This window comes from Narcine bancroftii, chromosome 1 (assembly GCF_036971445.1).
Source record: "Narcine bancroftii isolate sNarBan1 chromosome 1, sNarBan1.hap1, whole genome shotgun sequence".
Taxonomy (NCBI): domain Eukaryota; kingdom Metazoa; phylum Chordata; class Chondrichthyes; order Torpediniformes; family Narcinidae; genus Narcine; species Narcine bancroftii.
In genome coordinates, this window is record NC_091469.1 from 457,065,880 (window position 1) to 457,078,846 (window position 12,967).

Here is a 12,967-nt window from a genome sequence, read left to right on the forward strand (position 1 = left end):
GTCTGATCTCTCCTTATAATTACAGCCTTCCATTCCAGGTAAAATCCAGCTGTGTCTATCACTAAAGTACAAACACAAAGCTGGAGAAACTCAGCAGGTCAAAAGAGTGTACTTTATAGAGCAAAAATAAAGATATATAACCAATGTTTTGGGCTTGAACCCTTCAAGGAATGAGCAAAATGTAAGCAGGTGCCCGAACAAAATGGTGATGGGGGGGCTATTTTTTTTAACTACAAACATCTACGAAATCTCTTTGAGTGATGGTCACCTAAAGAAGTTCTCCTCAGCTCTCTGAAGGGAGCTTTTTGGTAATCACTCTCACTGTTCCCCATCTGTAATCACTGCTACCCTCATGCTCCCCTCCCTTATCCACCTATCACCTTATACCTGTGGGTCTATGCTCCTCCTTCTGCCCCTCACCCCATAGTTCAGATCCTGGCTCCTCCTCCTGCATTTCCCCCCACTGCGTTTGGGCACCTGGCTTCTCCCCTTTCCCTCCCACAAACATGGTGTTCATTGTGTCTGCCTACATTTTGCTCATACTTTGAACCCCTCTCCCCCTTGTCTGCTGGTGTGCCTTCCCACCTATTACCCCCCACCTGTGTGACTGTGCTTCTCCCCCACCATTTTATTCAGGCACCTGCCTACAGTTTGCTCACACCTTGATTAAGGGTTCAAGCCTGAAACTATCTTTGCAATATAAGGTACGCTGTTGAGTTTCTCCAGCACTGTGTTTTTCACTTCAATCACTGCATCTGAAGACTTTTGTGTTTTATTCCAATCTCTCTCAGCACCTCACTACTACATGAAGCATTCACACAATCTAGGTTTGGCCTGACCGAAGTGGAGGAAGTTGCACTAAATGCAGTAGATTGGATTGCACTATGTGCATGTAAAGCTCTGCTTCACCTGGAATGTCTCCTGGAAAGTTAATGCATAGGACCATAAGAGTAGCAGAGAGGATCACTGGAGTCTTCCTTCCCCCCACCCCCCCCCCACCCATCAATGGGATCTACTTGGATCATTGTCTAAAGAGGGTGCTCAAAAATCTCCCCTCACACAGCATCTTTCAGCTGCTCCCGTCGAGAAAGAGATACAGGAGTATCAGAGCCAGGAACACCTGGCTGAGGAACAGCTTCTTCCGACAGCAGTGAGAATACGGAATGACCAAAGAAAATGCCCACACTAACCATTTGAGACTCTCATATTCACAAAACAATCTTTATTTATTTAATTGTTTAGGTATACTTGTCCTAATATGTATTGTTTGTCTGTATGTCTTTCTTTTTAAAATATTTTATTGAGTTTAACATATAAGCATGCATACAGAATTGATAATTGCTTAACAATTCATTTATATATGAATAACCACATAAACAGTTAAAAAGTAGATAAAACTGCATCAATAATTGCTATAATACCTCAAAAATATTTAATTTAAATGGTCTATGCGATCATGTTAAACCCTTGATTAAATAACTGAATGTAATCTATCCCCTCCCGCTAATAAAGTTTATCTTACATACTTAATAAAAAAATTAATAATGTGGGACCACTGGTGACCCTCAGAGAACAGGCAATGAACCACTGGAACATACAGTAATTCTTCCAATTATAGAAAAATTCTAAGAATGAGCCCCTCAATTTCATAACTTGAAACATTCTATCTTTAATATTATATCTAATTTTCTCTAAACTTAAATAGGACATTATGTCATATAAACCACTGTGAATGAGTAGGGGATGAATCATCTTTCCTTTTCAATAAAATTACTTGTCTGACTATCAACATGGTAAAAGCCAAAACTTTTCCTGAGATGTTGATATAAGTTTATCTGAATCATGAGAAAAAAAACAAACAGAGCAATTAATGGACAAGGTTCTAAATTAATCTTAAGAATTGCCGATACAGTTTGGAAAATATCTTTCCAGAATCTCTCTAAATTTGGGCACTCCCAAAACATATGGATCAGCGAAGCTTCAAAAATTTTTCATTTCTCACATAATAGATCAATATCTGCATAAAAATGAGATAATTTAAGTTTGTACATATGAGTTCTATGTACCACCTTAATGTAATAACCAATGTCTTGCACAAAATGAAGAATCAATAATCAAGCTGAGAGTGGAGAACCAATCTTCAACTGAAAATGTTACATTCAAATCTCTTTTCCAATCACTCTTGATTCCAGCCATTGGGACTGAATTTAAATCCAATAAATTCTTATAAATGCATAATATTAATTCACCATGAAAATAAAACCGTAAATTATACAACAGGTCAAGAATATTATTAGTGTTGGAAATCTGCAGAAAATCTGAAAGCTTAGACTGAACAAAATATCTAATTTGTAAGTAACTAAAAAAACATTTGTTGGAAAGACAAAATTCAGCTGATAATTGTTTAAAAGAGGCAAATTTATCTCGAATAAAGAGTTCATTAAAACTTTGAATACCTCTTCTATGCTATTCCTTGAAACCTATGTTCAACAAGGATGGCTGAAAAAGCTGGTTATCTATAATAGGACTAACCAAGGAAAAACCATTAAGCCTGAAGAATTTCCTAAACTGAGCCCAAATTCTCAACCTATTTCTCATTAATGGATTATGTGTCCATTTGGAAAAGGAAAATGGTAAAAAATAAAAGATCCTAAAATTGCCAACATAGAAGTTTCTCTGGAGAACTCCAGTTCCATTCCTACCCAAGAGAGGCTATTCGCTGACTTATCCAAATGCAATAATGAGTAAATTACATATGTTAATTGCCCAATGGTATAATATAAAATGCAGAAGTGATAATCCTTCCTTCAAGGTGATCTTTTGAAGATGGGCTTTATTTATACATGTTTTTTCCCCTGCTATATATAAGTAAAAATAGCCAAATCCAGCGACATGAAAAAAAGATTTGGGAAAAAAACTTGGTTATGTCTGGTTGTGTGTCTGTGTATTTTGCATCAAGGACTGAAGAACACTGTTTCATCGGGTTGTAATTGTGTAATCGGATGATAAAATATTTGATGTGACGACTTGACTATTAGTGGTTCTGGGTAAAAGCAGATCTTCTGCACTTTCTGTGATTATACCTGGAAGTGGAAGAGTGGGTAAGAAGGGAAGAATGGACTTGGAGCCTTAGAAAAAATTAACCCTGTAAAAGAATGCATATGGCTTGTAGTGGGACTGCATTAGTTGGTGGAATTGTTGGATGCGGAAGAAGGTTGCGCGGAAAGTGAGGAGCAGAGGAACTCTGTCCTTGTTCTGCCTGGAAACAGGGACATGAGGTATTATGTTCAGATCTGGAGCTTAGGCTGCAGATGGTTTAGACTGGACTCTGGCTGCTGGGGCTTCGGGAGTGCTGGACGTGAATTCATGGAGACTTCATGACTCTGAGGGGACTCTCTTTTGCTTCCCTTTCTCTGACTGCAAGAGGCGCTTCAGGCATTTTCTGCCAATGACAAATCTGTCTGCTGTATGGTAGAATAAAGCAAATTTTGTGTAATATTGCACTGTTTTTATTACAAGACAATAAAGGAATCTTAAATCTTGAATCTTAAACCAGTTGAGTGAGGGTGGCAGTAAGAGAAATAGAAAAGATATTGACGTGGGCTTTATCAATAATAGTCAGGGGGGTCCACACTTCTAACAGAAAGAGAACATTTTTTGAAGCCTTATCCATGGATATATTGGTAGAGGTGTAAAAATTGTAACAAAGGGACAGTATTCTTCCAAGGAATAGCATGGGAAGAGGTATAATCCAGTCAGCTATGAATGGCAATGGATTTTTAATCAATATCCATGCATAGTTTGCTCCCTGAAATGGAGACAGAGAAGTCCAGGAAGATGAGATGTGGTTTCAGAAACAGTACAGATAAATTTAACAGGTGGGTGTAAGATGGCACTGAAACTAATGCCATTGTCAGGTTCTGCACATGATAAGGAGGTATATGAAACCCTTATGAAAGTCTATTGTCAGTTTTCGAGGATGAGACAGGAGAATGAATCCAAGGTAAGCATCCAGTCTAGACAGAGTACCCAGCTGAGTACTAAAAACAGGTGCTGACCAACTTGCCAAGGTATTCATAGATATCGTCAACATATCACTCTGACAGGGCATGGTACACACCTGTTCCAAACAGGCCTCAGTTGTACTGGTTCCCAAAAAGAGTGTGATAACCTGCCTAAATGACTATTAACCAGTGGTAGTCACATCCACACTGATGAAATGTTTTAAAAGGCTGGAGTTATCAGCTCCTGTCTGAGAATGACAAGGATCCATTCCAATTCGCCTAACATAGCAACAGATGCCATCTCACTGCTATACACAAACACTGGAACCCCTGGACAGCAAAGATGCATACATCAGGATGCTTTTTATTGACTATAGTTCAACATTTAACACAATCATCCCCTCAAAACTCATCAGCAAATTCGAAGATCTGGGCCTCAATACCACACTGTGTAATTAGATCTTGAATTTCCTAACCTCCAGACCACAATCAGTGAGGACTGGTAAGAACATCTTCTCCACAACCTCCATCAGTACTGAAGCACTGCAGGGCTGTGTTCTTGACCCCCCCCCCACCCACTCTTCTCGCTTTACACCTGTGACTGTATTTCTCGGTACTACAAAAACAACACTATCTACAATCTTCCTGGCGATACCACAATACAGGTGGAAGATTGAAAATTTGGCTGACTAGTGTACTAAAAACAAACTCGCACTCAATGTCACTAGAATCAAGGAGCAAACTGTGGACTTTAGGAGGGGAAAACTAGAGGTGTATGATACCATGATCATTGGGAAAATCACAGTGCACTCATTCTTTTACACTAATTTATTTTTAATTTAGCAATTTTTGCACCTGTAATTCACAATAATGCTGTAGCAAAACAACAAACTTCATGACAATAAAATGATCCTGATTCTGTATTGCACAGTCTGTCTCCATTTCTCTCTTTGTTTACATTTCTTTTGTTTGTATACGTATCATTTCTTGAGTACAGTTTTTTGCACTACCAATAAAGAGAAATTCTGCCTGGCTCACAGGGAAAGAATCTCAGGGTTGTACGTGATGTCATGCATGTACTCTGCCAACAAATCTGATCTTTGAGGCAGCATCAATGCAATCATTGATGTGGCAAAGGAAGAATCAGGGAGTAGTTTTTGGATGAGTTAGGCTGAAGAATGTTGGTCAATAATGATTAATCTGTCTGGAAGAAGTGTACATAAAGTGATCTGGCAGGACAAGATGAAAAAGGACAATGCGAGAATTTTGAAATATAGAGCATATCAGCTACTGGGCACTTGAAATAAAGAAAAAAATCCACAACAGATCAGGCAACATTTGAAGAGAGAGAAAAGCTGAGATGATATTATATTTCAATTATTTATGATGGATCTGACCAGAGATACTCAGCATCTGACACTAAGCATCCACTAAGGAAGAAACAGAGCTAACGCCCCAGGTGTACAATCCTCCAGGAAAGGTCATCAACCCGAAACACCAATTCTCCACCCACCCCATTGACACCTACTAACCAAAGGGAAAACACGAAAGTCTGTAAACACTGTGCATGAAGAAAAAAAGTACACAAAGTTGGAGAAACTCAGCAAGTCAAACAGTGTCCTTTATGTAGCAAAGATAAAGATGCATAACTGACATTTGAGGCTTGAGTCCTTCATCAAGGTGTGGAAAAATGTTGGCAGGTGTCCAAACAAAAAGGTAAGCTGTTTGGATGCCTGCCACCATTTTTCCATACCTTGAATAGTGAAGTATGAAAAGCAAGATCCTTCCTCCAACATTAACTCTGTTTTACTCTCAACAAAATCTATCTAACCTGCTGAGTACTTCCAGAATGGGCTGTTTTCATTTTGGAGAATTACAGTGACAGGTGACAAGAAGCTGGATGTGATCTTTAAAAAATTATTGAGGTACTAAACAAGGAACAGATTGGAAAAGATATTGAATCCTTGGAAAAACATTCATTTTAATACAATTCACTCTACCTATTAAGGTAAATCATTCCATCTATTTAAATCATCTTTAATTTTATCAAGTAATGAAACATAATTTAACTTATACAAATTATTTAAATTTCTATCAATTCTAATACCTAAATATTTAATCAGATTATATGTCTACTTAAATTGAACTGCATGTTTACAATGATCATAATCTCCTTCCACTAAATGCATAACTTCACTTTTATCCAAATTAATTTTATAACCAGATATTCTTGTAACTTTTTATATTAAGAAATTAAAGAATTTTCAGGATCTGTTATATAAATCAATACATTATCTGCAAACTAACTAATTGTATACTCCTCCTAATAAAATTTAATTCCTTTAATACTAAAATCTTGACTTATTGATTGTGCCAATGGTTCAATTACTAAAACAAATAATGCAGGAGATAAAGGACAACCTTGTCTAGCCGATCTAGTGAATGAAAAAGAAGAAGAAAGTTGTTAATTGATAACTACACTAGCCAAATGTATAAAGCTTTAATCCAATTCATAAATATTGACCCAAATTGAAATTTTTGCAAAGCCTTAAATAAATAATTCCATTCTAATTTGTCAAAAGTCTTTTCAGCATCTAATGATAAATCTAATTGTGTCTGAGAACTATGAATGAGACTAATTAATTTAGCTATATTATCAGCAGAATATTTTTTTAAATAATTCCTGATTGATCTAAATGAACTAGCTCAGGCAAATATTCATTCACTCTATTAGCCAAAACTTTAGCAACAATCTTATAATCAATATTTAGTAATGATGTAGGCCTATAAGACTCCAGTTTTAATAAATCTTTATCTTTCTTAGGTATTACTATTAATTGGGGATTTTAAAAGTTGAAGATTGTTTTGAAGCAGGGAAATTTGTATCTTTTAATCGAATGAAGGAGAAATTTCAAGTTCCTAGTAATTCTTTTCTTTTTGTTACTATCAGGTAAAAACCTTTTTATTGGGAAAATTATGTCATAGTTTAAAATTACCTATACTGTCTGCTTTGAAATTATGGCTTACTTAGAAAGAAACAAATAAATGTATTTCTGAGAATTATAAGTTATGACAAAATAAAATGCTGAGGTTCAATGTTCATAAATCAAGAATAAAATTGATAGATGAAAATGTTTGGAGAAATCTGTGTAAGGATAGTATGACTAAGGTTATAAACATAAGATATAGATTAGTACAATATAATTTTTTACAGCAATTATATTTGACCCCTCAAAATTAAAGAAATTTGATTTAATTTCTTCGGATTTGTATTTTAGGCGTGGACAAGAGATGGATACTTTTTTTTTCATTCCACTTGGACTTGTTCTAATGTTAAGAATTTTTGAATACTAGTTAATTTGTTTTTGGAGCAAGTATTAAAAGTGAGTCTACCGTTTGATCCAATGTGGTTTTTACTAGGGGACATTAAGCTGAATGCTTTAGGACTAAGAGTGACTATGTATCAAATTCAATTTTTCCATTTAGCTTTGGCTGTTTCTAAAAAAATATTTGGCCATCACTTGGAAATTTGATTTAGTTTTAGGATTACAAAGATGGTATACTGAAATGAAATCCTGTATCCCTTTAGAAAAGATAATGTATAATTTGAGGGATAAATATCTTTTGTTTTTGGAAGAGTATGGTGCCCATATTTAAAAATTCTTTGTTTGAAGATTTGATCTCTCAACCCGCTCCAGTGGGCATCTCAGTTTCCACAGCTAGAAAGTTGATTATTGTTTTTAAGTGATGATCTCCTTTCTTCTTTCCTTGTAGGTGGAATGGAGAGGAAGAAGAGTGTTAGTGGAGTGGATGAGGGAGGTTGGGAGGGGGTTTTACTCAATTATATAATATCTGTATGAATATGTTATAATTAATGTTATATGATTTAAAATTTATAAAGAAAAAAAGAAAAAAAAGAAGCTGGATGTGCATTCTGCATGCAATCCGCCCTTGATTTTTTTTTTGCAGTGGAAGAAACCACAAGAGTAGAAAATAGTGTGTGCTAAATTGAACAAATTAATGCAGAATTGCATGAGACCAGAGGATATCTATCTTTTGATATCATCCAAGTTAAACAAAACATGCTTATATATAATTATAGTACTCTAAGTTCTCCTAGTCACAAAGTAATGCCAGTGCTCCATTAGATTATTTTGAAATTCCTGAATTACTAATTGGGACCCCAATAAAGAGGTACACAAAGTACTTCTAATTGAAATCTGACAATTGTACTTACTTTCAGTCTCTGAGGGCGGCTCCATTCCTTTCTCACTCATTGTGATCAGCAAAGTCAGCCTTCAAATGCATAACAAATCTTGGTAAAAGTCTTGAAAATGAAAAAAAAAGCTCTTTTAAAAAAAAATTAGTGTCTTTCACTTTTACCCCAAGGACTGTGAGTAGAAAATCAAATTCCTTCTGACAAGGAATGTAGCTCTTGGGCAGAAAACAACTGCAGTATTCTACCTGTTTCAATATCCCAGGTTTCTGTCTCATTGAAATTATTACTTTGGAGCTTCAAAAGTAAGTTTTAACAATAAATTTAATGGCTAGCATAATTTTTATTCCCTGAATAATGAATATAAATTTTAAAATATCTTTAAAAAGTTAAAAATTAGCCTAATATTCCAGTTATACTGCAAAACTGTTCTAATTTCTTGATGCCCTCATTACTTAATGCTGACAAATCTAAAGTTTCTTGTGTGGAATTTCAAAAGAATGAAGGTTTTTGTTTTAAAAATAAATAATCCACAGAGAATTGCTGAAAACATGCCTGAGGAAAAACAAGACTTGTACCTTTGACTCATGCCAGTAGGTAAGTGTAAATTTGTTGGCTCAGTCGGGACCAGGAAAGGCTAGCTTTGTTTCCAACAGTTGCATTCATATTGCCATCAGGTGAGTGTTGCTTAAAGTAGCACTGCCTGACTGTGTCACCTTCAGTGGTGTGTAGGACCATCAGAAGGCCATCCGTGTCATCAGAGCCAGGGTTCCCATCTCAAAGGCATTGTGAAAAAAACAAGATGTAGAGTCATAACATTATACAGCACTGAAACAGGCCCTTTGACCTGACTATTCTAACTGAGATCCCATCTATGCCAGTCTCATTTTTTTTTGCATTTGGTCCATATCTATCTATTCCCTTCTTATCCATGTATCTGTCCAAATGCTTTTTAAATGTTGTGTTTGCAATTGCCTCTACTGGTAGTTTTTTTCATATATCACCATTCTCTGTATGAAAATCTTGCCCCTCACCTTAAACCTGTGTTTTTTGGTTTTAAAAACCTTGGCCCTTGGTAAACGGCTGTGCTGTCAATATCTCTCATCATTTTATAAACTTTCATAAGGTCATCATCAGCTTCGAGCACTTCAGTAAAATCAATCCCAGCCAATTTTATCTCTCCCTCTAATTACACCCTTAAGAAATAATTTAAGGACAGAAACATTGAGAAGTATTTCCATTTGTGGAATGCCTTTCATTCTGGTTCAGTCTTGGGTTGATTATTTTTTTCCCTCTTCTCTTGGAAGTATTATCTCTTCTAAATTAATTAAGCTTTTTTTTGTTATTACAAATAATATTGAGGACTATCCATTGACAGCAGCGCGTTCAATATGATATTTCACTAGGTCTTTCTTCCTAAAACTCTCCTCTATTGTATTTTATTAAATGTCCACATATATGAATATCTGTTAACAATATCGGTACTTATGCTAAGATGCATGGTGAATTTTACACTGGCAAAATGGTGTTAATCAATGTAGAATTATAAAATTTAAATCCGGGGTATGAGCCAAAACAAATCAAGCTTTAAATATGAGATAGCTACCAGCAATTCTAATAGGAAACATGGGACAATATACTACCTCTTAAAATAATTAAAATGTAGGGTTTACTACCACAAGTAGTTGAAACAAATATAACAGGTATCTTTAAACATAGTATTTGTAGTCATGTTATGTTAATAAATTTGGAACATCAGCGAGGAATAAACTGATTGGGCTAAATTGCCTATTTTGCTGAAGTGGAATGAATAAAAAATATTATGTCACATTTTCTCAGTCAATAAAGAAAATGTTAGAGTCAAAAAGAATGGAAGCAGACCTTTCAACCCATCAAATCTACAATAAGCATCAAGCACCAATCAATACCAATCCCATTTTATTCTCCCTATATATCTCTCAAGATTCAACCACTCACTTACACAGTATTTTACACTAGTCAATTGATCTACTAGCTCACACTTTTTTGGGGTGTTCAAGGAAATCGAACACCAGGGAGAAACATATACGTTTATAAGAAGAACATGACCGCATTCCAGGTTAGTGCTGCCAATATTTTCAAGATGCAGGGACTGAAATGCTAACTCAGTTTAATGGTCAAAGTACTCGTTTTGAAGTTTAACCCTGAAGAAAAGGCCAGAAAGCAAACTGTGGCTGACATTTTATTCTTAATCCTGACCCAGGAGTACACACAACTTTTTTTAGAAAAGATCAGCAAACATATCTCATGGAGAGAGTGTCAGACATATATAGTCCTGCAGATGCCAAGCACCATGTAATAATTGTCTCCTGGAATAATCTAGTAGTTTTTAATGTGTTAAATTCCCCTTAATGTGCTAGAGATTAGACAGTTGGATCTCTAAAAGTTGTATATGGGGAATAAATACTTCTCTTGATCAAGAATTCCTAATGATTGGCCCCGGTAATTTTTAATAAATTGTAGGCTCGGCAATTGACTTTTGAATTGAGCTCTGCATCTCTGCAACTGTAGATGTTCTCCCAATAATTTACTGTCATTTAGGGGGTGAGATCTGTAAAATCCCTTCATCCTATTCCTTTGGGTTTCTGCGGTGTTCGGGAAAAATAGAATGGAGAGACTACCCCAACCAAATAAAGCAAATTTTCAAATGATGCTTGTATTACAAGGGGCAACAGTGAAGTCATTAACTGACTTCAGAAAGTGTTCCCATAATGATGGTCCAAAAGGAGTTTAGGATATTGGCCAAGCAACCATGAAAGAATGATAATGCTACCAAATCAGAATCATGAATTCTGAAAAAAAATAGCATCAATGATACATGTTGCTAAAATGTATAATTGGGCAACAAGCTTAAAAGATTCGATGATTAATATTCAAATCTCTGAAACCTACAGGTTGATTTATATTCCTTCTCATTTTATCTCACATAAACATATCTTCCCATCAGTATCCTTGCTGTTTATAACAATTCACTGAATTTGAATGTTAATTGTTCATCAAATAAAACCAAGAAAGTTTAGACTTGTAATTAAGAAGTCCAAGTACATTTTTAAACATGATAATGGTCGTTAATGTTATGCCAATCATTTCAGAGAAAAAATAATTTAAATTGTAGAATCATAGAGAGAGAGAAATGTATTTTTCATTGGTATCCTTTATATTTCAGGTTCTGAAACAGTTGCCATCAGAATCCTGAACATCAGGCTCACTCATTTAAGAACTCTTATTTTGCACCTTATTTATCACTGAATATTTTTTCTATATTTGCATAGTCAGTTTGTATATAATTCTGTTTTTGCTTGCATTTGAACTTGAACTTATATTTTTTCTTATTTTTAACTCAGTATTCTGTACCCTATCTCTACTTCTTTCTCTTCCTTATTTGACATATTCATTCTAATTGAATCCTTAAAACTTTTTTGACAAAGAGATGCATTGTTCATGCTACCGTTCACTGGGATCCTTGTTTGCCCGAAATCCCACATGGTTCTCAGCAACTTTCCCATCACAATGATGTAAATGACATGAGAGTTGAATGGTAGAAGAAATGTTCATCAAGAAGGATATGTCATGATCTCCCCAAATGGCTGAATATATTCCTATCCTCCTCCTTTGTAAAAGTTGAATGGGAACAAATGATACAATTTCCATTTTAAGGATATGTTGATAAGCTACATTCTGGCCCTTTGGCCCAACTTGCCCACGCTGATCAAAATATTCCACCTACACTAGTCCTACCTGCCTCTGCTTGGTCTGCATCCTCCATTTATCTCTCCAATGTTTCCTCAAGTATTGTGATAGTATCTGCTTTAACCACCTCCTCCTGCAGCCTTTCCTTCACTCACCACCCTCTGTGTAAAATGATACCCCTTAGGTTCCTGTGAAATATCTCCCTCCTCACCATAAATCTATGTCCTTTGGTACTAATTCTACTCTGGGCAAAAGACTATGCGCTTATTCAATATATTCATTTTATGATTTTGTGTGCCTCCATGAGTTCACACCTCAACTTTCTAACCTCTAAGGAATAAAGCCCCATCCTACTCCACCTCTCCCTATCACTCATTCAGGTTTAGCTATCATATTCTCAGGAGGAAAGGTGAGCAGACCGATGTCATGGTCCATGTAGGGACCAATGACGTCAGTAGGAGGGGTGATGCCTCAGCATTTAGGAAGGAGATTGAAAACTTGGCTGAATTTTAAACTTAAAAATATGACACTTAAATTTAGGCACACAGCATGCGTAACAGGCCTTTCAACCCACGAGCTTGTGCCGCCCAATTAGGCCCAAATGACCCACAACCCCCAGTACTTTTTTAACGGTGGAAGGAAACCAGAGTTTCCTGAGGAAACCCATGCAGACACAGGCAGAATGTACAAACTCCTTATAGACTGTGTGGGACTTTAACTCAAGTCACTGTAACACCATTGCACTAACCACTACACCAACCATGTTGCCCAATTAATGGTGCACCAACAATAACCTTGGATCAATGGCAGCAAAACTAAGGAGCTGTTAATTTACTTCAGGAAGGGTAATCAGAGGTGTTCGACCCAGAGATTATGGGGAGATCAGAAGTGGAGAAGGTGAGCAAATTTAAGTTCTTGGGAGTCTCTATCTCACAGGATCTTTCCTGGATACACACTAATGACATTATTAAATTATTTTTACTGCAATGTATTGTTTGTCATCTTGTGTGCTATGTCT

The 12,967-nt window shown here is 35.9% G+C and overlaps 1 long non-coding RNA gene across 2 annotated transcripts in view; it reads right to left on the minus strand.

The window, feature by feature from the left end:
* The window catches only part of LOC138751825 (uncharacterized), a 108,784-nt gene that overhangs the window by 24,992 nt on the left and 70,825 nt on the right, over window positions 1-12,967 (minus strand). For both annotated transcript variants that reach the window (XR_011350210.1, XR_011350211.1), the window contains 2 exons: window positions 8,242-8,331; window positions 6,426-6,439 (listed from right to left, as the gene is read on the minus strand). This is a non-coding gene — a long non-coding RNA (uncharacterized lncRNA). The remainder of the gene's footprint in view (window positions 1-6,425; window positions 6,440-8,241; window positions 8,332-12,967) is intronic.